The sequence below is a fragment of the Oncorhynchus kisutch genome, linkage group LG19, assembly GCF_002021735.2.
Source record: "Oncorhynchus kisutch isolate 150728-3 linkage group LG19, Okis_V2, whole genome shotgun sequence".
NCBI lineage: Eukaryota > Metazoa > Chordata > Actinopteri > Salmoniformes > Salmonidae > Oncorhynchus > Oncorhynchus kisutch.
Window position 1 is genome coordinate 30,335,016 of NC_034192.2, and position 7,913 is coordinate 30,342,928.

Sequence of the window (7,913 nt, forward strand, 5' to 3'; positions counted from 1 at the left end):
GTCTCATACTTCTTCTGTGAATTCCACATTACTACATGGGAAGTTGGGAACTATTATTCCATACACACACAGGCACTTAGCCAGGCTTCCTCTCCTCTCCCCTGTGTAGAGACGCAAACATATACAAGCACACACATGCAAGAAAGAACACACAGACAAGAAAGAACACACACAAGAAAGAAGACACTCACATGCAGCCAAGAACACACGCATGCAAGCAAGAACAAATGCGCATGCACACGTACGCACACACAGTGAAATGGCACAAAAAACAGAGTGCACGAGGCAGGCATGTTTACTGATCCCCATGTGAACTTCTCGGTCATGTAGAGTTTATTTTGTAAAGAGGGGAAAAAGGGAGGAGGATGAGGAGGAGTAGAGAAGCGACATCTGCAAGCGCTTTACAGGCTTCTGGACTGCCACGTCAACACAACACTGACAGACCGCCAGCACTGGAGTCAACCCGGGGAGGATCACACACACACACACAAACACACACACAATCAAATTTCACATTAAAGAACAAAGGTTCATGACCTAAAAAAAAAACTTAACTGCTTTTTTGATATCCTGACCCTATCGTCTCAACAGCCTCATTTTCAACACATTAACTACATTGAATCAGAAAACATGAGAACGAGAGCAGTCTAATACAAGTGAAAAGGGTGTTCTTTCACAGGTCATTTGAGCAGAATAATTGATAAAGAGAATAACCTCACAGCTATGTAAGCTGGAGCTTAATAAATACACCAGAGCTCAATGAACTGCTCAAATATAAGAATGATTCAGTGTGATCCAACTTGAGAGGAGTTACCATTTTTACCAGATGTGCGGTATGGAGTAAAAAAACTATATATTGTACCTGTGATGTTTCCGAATGCATTTCCCCCCTAATTTCCACTGTGTTTTAACACCTTCTTAAGGTGCCATGTAGATAGGCTCTTTGGCTAAAAGAGCAGTCCGTTTCAAAACTTTAAATCCCGGGGGCCATAGTTGGAGTGTGTGTTGCTCGAAATGCCTTTTTAAAGTAGGTGCCCAGTGTTTCCAGATTTCTATTAAATATCGTATGTAATTACAATTACAATATGAGTGAAATACTGTAGTTTTCCTTAAAATAGTTTTTTATTCATTATGTTAAAAAGAGATTTTCTGTGTTTGAATGGTCAAAATCAATCAAATCATTTTATTTGTCACATGCTTCATAAACAACAGACTAACAGTAAAACGCTTACTCATGGGTCCTTTTCCAACAATATAGAGTTAGGGAAGAAAATTGTGACAGGAGGAATAAATACACAGCGAATAATGAGTAACAATAACATGCCTATATACAGGGAGTACCAGTACCGAGTCGAAGTGCAGTGACAAGAGGAAATTAGCTATGTACATATAGGTAAGAGTAAAATGACTAGGCAACAGGATAGATAATAGAAACCAGCAGCAGCGTTTGTGATGAGTGTGAAATGGTGTGGGTGGGTGGGTGGTGTCAGTATGCATGTGTGTATGTTGTGTGCGTATACCACCTGGTATAGAGGCCCTGGATGGCAGGGAGCTCGGCCCCAGTGATGTACTGAGACATACTAACCACCCTCTATAGCGCCCTGCGGTCGGGTGCCTTGCAGTTGTCGTATCAAGCGGTGACGCAGACAGTCAAGATGCTCTCAACGGTGCAGCTGTATAACTTTGAGGATCTGAGGGCTCATACCAAATATTTTCAGCCGCCTGAGGGGGAAGAGGTGCTGCCGTGCCCTCTTCACGACTGCGTGGGTGTGAGTGGACCATGTTAATTCCTTAGTGATGTGGACATCGAGGAACTTGAAGCTCTCAAACCACTCCACTACAGTGCCATTGATGTTGTGGAGCACACCCTAGAGGGGCCCCCGTGTTGATGGTCTGCGTGGCAGGTGTGTTGTTGCCTACCCTCACTGCCTGGGGGATGGCCTGTCAGGAAGTCAAGGATCCAGTTGCAGAGGGAGGTGTTCAGTCACAGGATACTGTGCTTGGTGAAGAGCTATGGTGTTGAATGCTGAGCTGTAGTCACTGAACAGCATTCTTACATGGGTATTCCTTTTGTCCAGGTGGGAAAGGGCAGTGTGGAGTGCAATAGAGATTGTGCCATCTGTGAATTGGAGTGTGTCCAGGGTGTCTGGGATGATGGTGTTGATGTTAGGCATGACCAGCCTTTCAAAGCATTTCATGGCTATAGATGTGAGTACTACGGGGCGATAGTCATTTAGGCAGGTTACCTTGACGTTCTTGGGAACGGGGACTATGGTCGTCTGCTTGAAACAAGTTGGTTTTACAGACCGGGTCAGGGTTAGACTGAAATGTCTGCTCTGAGTACATGTCCCGTTATTCCGTCTGGCCCTGAGGCCTTGCCAATGTTAACCTGTTTAAAGGTTTTCCTCACATTGGTTATGGAGATCACGATAGTTTGCAAGCCCTGCCACATCCGTCGAGCATTAGAGCCGGCGTAGTAGGATTTGACAATTTGACTCTTTGATGGCTCGTCTGAGGACGTAGCGGAATTTCTTATAAGGGTCTGGATTAGTGTCCCACTCCTTGAAATCGGCAGCTCTAGCCTTTAGCTCAGTGCGGATGCTGTCTGTTACCCCAACCAGAAGCCATGGATATGTACGTATGATCACTGTGGGGATGACGTCGGCGATGCACTTACAAAATATAAACGCAATATGTAGAGTGTTGGTCCCATATTTCATGAGCTAAAATAAAACATCCCCATAAAACAACCCCATTTTATATGCATAAAAAGCTTACTTCTTTCAAATTTTGTGGACAAATTTGTTTACATCCCTTTTAGTGAGCATTTATCCTTTGCCAAGATAATCCATCCACCTGACAGGTGTGCATATCAAGAAGCTGATTTAACAGCATGATCATTACACAGGTGCAACTTGTGCTGGGGATAATAAAAGTCAACTAAAATGTGCACGTTTTGAGGGAGTGTGCAATTGGCAGGCTGACCGCAGGAGTGTACACCAGAGCTGTTGCCAGAGAATTGAATGTTCATTTCTCTACCATAAGCCGACCAGCCACATGTATGGCATCGTGTGGACGAGCGGTTTGCTGATGTCAACAATGTGAACAGAGTGCTCCATGGTGACAGTGGGGTTATGGTATGGGCAGGCATAAGCTATGAACAACAAACACAGTTGCATTTTATCGATGGCAAGTTGAATGCACAGAGACACCGTGACGAGATCATGAGGCCCATTGTCATGCCATTCATCCGCCGTCATCATCTCATGTCTCAGCATGATAATGCATGGCCCCATGTCACAAGGTTCTGTTCACAATTCCTGGAAGCTGAAAATGTCCCAGTTCTTCCATGTCCTGCATACTCACCAGACATCTCACCCATTGAGCATGTTTGGGATGCTCTGGATCGAAGTTTACGACAGCGTGTTCAAGTTCCCACCAATATCCAGAAACTTTGCACAGCCATTGAAGAGGGGAACAACATTACACTGGACACAATCAACAGCCTGATCAACTCTACGAGAACAATATGCGTTGCGCTGCATGAGGCAAATAATGGTCACACCAGATACTGACTGGTTTTCTAATCCTTGTCGATACTTTTTTTTTTTAAAGGGATCTTGGACCAACAGAAGCATATGTGTAGTCCCAGTCATGTGAAATCTGTAGATTAGGGCCTAATAAATTCATTTCAATTGACTGATTTTCTTATATGAACTGTAGGAGTTTCTTTGAAACTGGATGTTACGTTTACATTTTTGTTCTGTTTATTAATGAAGCCAGTGACTGATGTCCTCAATGTCATCGGATGAATCCCGGAACATATTCCAGTCTGTGCTCGCGAAACAGTCCTGTAGCTTAGCATCTGCTTCATCGGACCACTCCCGTATTGAGCACATCACTAGGAATTCCTGTTTGAGTTTTTGCATCTAAGCAGGAAGCAGGAGGATAGAGTTATGCTCCGATTTGTGAGCCTGATATCCGTTTCTGTGTGTGGAGTAAAGGTGATCCAGAGCAGGGTTTCTCCAAACTCAGTCCTGGGGCCCCCCCCCTGGGTACAAGTTTAGTTTTTTGCCCTAGCACTACATTATTCAAATAGCCAATTGATCATTAAGCTTTGATTATTTGAATCAGTTGTGTAATTCTAGGGCAAAAACCAAAACATGCACCGGGAGGGCACCAGGATCGAGTTTGGGAAATCCTAATCTAGAGTTATCGCCTCTGGTTGCACAGGTGACATGCTGGTTAAAAAAAGAGGTAAAAAATATTTAAGTTTCCCTGCATTAAAATCAAAGGCCACGAAAAACGATGCCTCTGAATACACATTTTCTTTTTTCTTTTTTTTATGCCCTATACAACTCGTTGAGTGGGGTCTTACTGCCAGCATTGGTTTGTGGTGGTAAATAGACAGCTATGAAAAATATAGATGAAAACTCTCTTGGTAAATAGTATGGTCTGCAGCTTATCATGAGGTATTCTAACTCGGGTGAGCAAAAACTTGGGATCTTGCGCCAGATGTTGTTAACAAAGAGACACCCCTCTGGGGTGAAATTACGTTGAACCAACATGGAATAAATGTTGAATTGACATCTGTGCCCAGTGGCACACACCTCTTCCCATCTTCTTACCCGAGTCTGCTGTCCCGTCTTGACCATGCATAGAAAAATCTGCGAGATGTTTATTATACATGTCCTTGTTCAGCCACGACTCTGAGAAACAGGTCCTGTTGATAAAATAGCCTTGAATGGAGCTCATCCAGTTTGTTATCCAATGACTGCACCTTCGCCAAGAGAACGGAGGGAAATGACACCCTATTTGCTTGCCGGTGTAGTTTCATCAGGATGCCACCTCTCATGCATCTCTTTCGCCGCAGCTTCCTCTTTCGTGTCTCGGGATCAGGGCCTGGTCCGGAGTAAGCAGAATGTCCAGAGCTGCCGACTCATTGAAGTAGACATTTTCATCCAAATCGAGGTTAGTGATCGCTGTTCATATGTCCAGAAGCGGTTTTTGGTCATAGGAAATGATGGCAGAGACATTATGTACCAAAAAAGTTAAGATAGCATAAAACAACACAAAATAGCAGAATTGGTCAGGAGCCCCTAAGACGGCTGCTATCCACTGCAGCGACATCTTATATCATCTTATATGTGGGCATACCCCAACAACAGAATGGTGTGGGCGTATACCAGTCAATAAAAATATTAATGACAAGTAAACAGCTGATTGGCTAGCTCAGCCAGTATAGGACGGGTCAACAGATAAGCATTTAAAAGTTAGATTTTCACTGGACAGTTACTCCTCTACGGGATCGATGTGTCCCCCGCGGGACGGTTGAGCTAAAGTATGCTAATGTGATTAGCATGAGGTTGTAAGTAACCAAAACATTTCCCAGGACATAGACATATCTTATATGGGCAGAAAACGTACATTCTTGTTAATCGAACTGCACTGGCCAATTTATAGTAGCAATTACACTGAAATAATACTATGCTATTGTTTGAGCAGAGTGCACAATTATGAACTTGAAAATGTATTAATAAACCAATTTAGCACATTTGGGCAGTATTGATACAACATTCTGAACAGACATGCAATGGTTCATTGGATCAGTCTAAAACTTTGCACATACACTGCTGCCATCTAGTGGCCAAACTCTAAATTGTGCCTGGGGTAGAATAATACATTATGGCCTCTCTCTTGCATTTCAAATATGGTACAAAATATATATACACTGCTCAAAAAAAATAAAGGGAACACTTAAACAACACATTGTAACTCCAAGTCAATCACACTTCTGTGAAATCAAACTGTCCACTTAGGAAGCAACACTGATTGACAATACATTTCACATGCGGTTGTGCAAATGGAATAGACAACAGGTGGAAATTATAGGCAATTAGCAAGACACCCCCAATAAAGGAGTGGTTCTGCAGGTGGTGACCACAGACCGCTTCTCAGTTCCTATGCTTCCTGGCTGATGTTTTGGTCACTTTTGAATGATGGCGGTGCTTTCACTCAAGTGGTAGCATGAAACGGAGTCTACAACCCACACAAGTGGCTCAGGTAGTGCAGCTCATCCAGGATGGCACATCAATGCGAGCTGTGGCAAGAAGGTTTGCTGTGTCTGTCAGCATAGTGTCCAGAGCATGGAGGCGCTACCAGGAGACAGGCCAGTGCATCAGGAGACGTGGAGGAGGCCATATGAGGGCAACAACCCAGCAGCAGGACCACTACCTCCACCTTTGTGCAAGGAGGAGCAGGAGGAGCACTGCCAGAGCCCTGCAAAATGACCTCCAGCAGGCCACAAATGTGCATGTGTCTGCTCAAACGGTCAGAAACAGACTCCATGAGGGTGGTATGAGGGCCCGAAGTCCACAGGTGGGGTTTGTGCTTACAGCCCAACACCGTGCAGGACGTTTGGCATTTGCCAGAGAACACCAAGATTGGCAAATTCGCCACTGGCGCCCTGTGCTCTTCACAGATGAAAGCAGGTTCACACTGAGCACACGTGACAGAGTCTGGAGACGCCGTGGAGAAGGTTCTGCTGCCTGCAACATCCTCCAGCATGACCGGTTTGGCGGTGGGTCAGTCATGGTGTGGGGTGGAATTTCTTTGGGGGGCCGCACAGCCCTCCATGTGCTCGCCAGAGGTAGCCTGACTGCCATTAGGTACCGAGATGAGATCCTCAGACCCCTTGTGAGACCATAGGCTGGTGCGGTTGGCCCTGGGTTCCTCCTAATGCAAGACAATGCTAGACCTCATGTGGCTGGAGTGTTTCAGCAGTTCCTGCAAGAGGAAGGCATTGATGCTATGGACTGGCCCGCCCATTCCCCAGACCTGAATCCAATTGAGCACATCTGGGACATCATGTCTCGCTCCATCCACCAACACCACGTTGCACCACAGACTGTCCAGGAGTTGGCGGATGCTTTAGTCCAGGTCTGGGAGAAGATCCCTCAGGAGACCATCCACCACCTCATCAGGAGCATGCCCAGGCGTTGTAGGGAGGTCATACAGGCACGTGGAGGCCACACACACTACTGAGCCTCATTTTGACTTGTTTTAAGGACATTACATCAAAGTTGGATCAGCCTGTAGTGTGGTTTTCCACTTTAATTTTGAGTGCGACTTCAAATCCAGACCTCCATGGGTTGATACATTTGATTTCCATGGATAATTTTTGTGATTTTGTTGTCAGCACATTCAACTATGTCAAGAAAAAAGTATTTAATAAGAATATTTCATTCATTCTGATCTAGGATGTGTTATTTTAGTGTTCCCTTTATTTTTTGAGCAGTGTATTTGTATTATCTTTTACCAGATCTAATGTGTTATATTCTCCTACATTAATTTCACATTTCCACAAACTTCAGTGTTTCCTTTCAAATGGTATCAAGAATATGCACATCCTTGCTTCAGGTCCTGAAAAAGGGTCAGATCCTTAAGAGGTTTTTAAGCACCTCATCAATAATCACCACATCAATAACCACCTCTTCAGGGTTTGTTCTGGATGTGAGGCGAGCTCTACTCAGTCTGTTTTTGATTCTAAGGTGTCTGCGGTCGTTGGACCCTAACCAAGTCTAATTTAATAAAGCACACACCTGCCCTACCTCAGCCATAAATGTCCCTTTTTCACCCAGCAGACACACTGTGACTAAGTAATATGCTCAACACCCTCAGAAGGTTTGATTTTACAGCACTACAAATATTATACACTGAGTGTATAAAAAATTAGGAACACCTTTCTAATATTAAGTTGCACACCCTTATGCCCTCAGAACAGCCTCAATTTGCCAGGGCATGGACTCTACAAGGTGTCGAAAGCGTTCCATAGGGACGCTGGCCCATGTTGACGCCAATGCTTCTCACAGTTGTCAAGTTAGCTGGATGTCCTTTGGGTGGTGGACCATTCT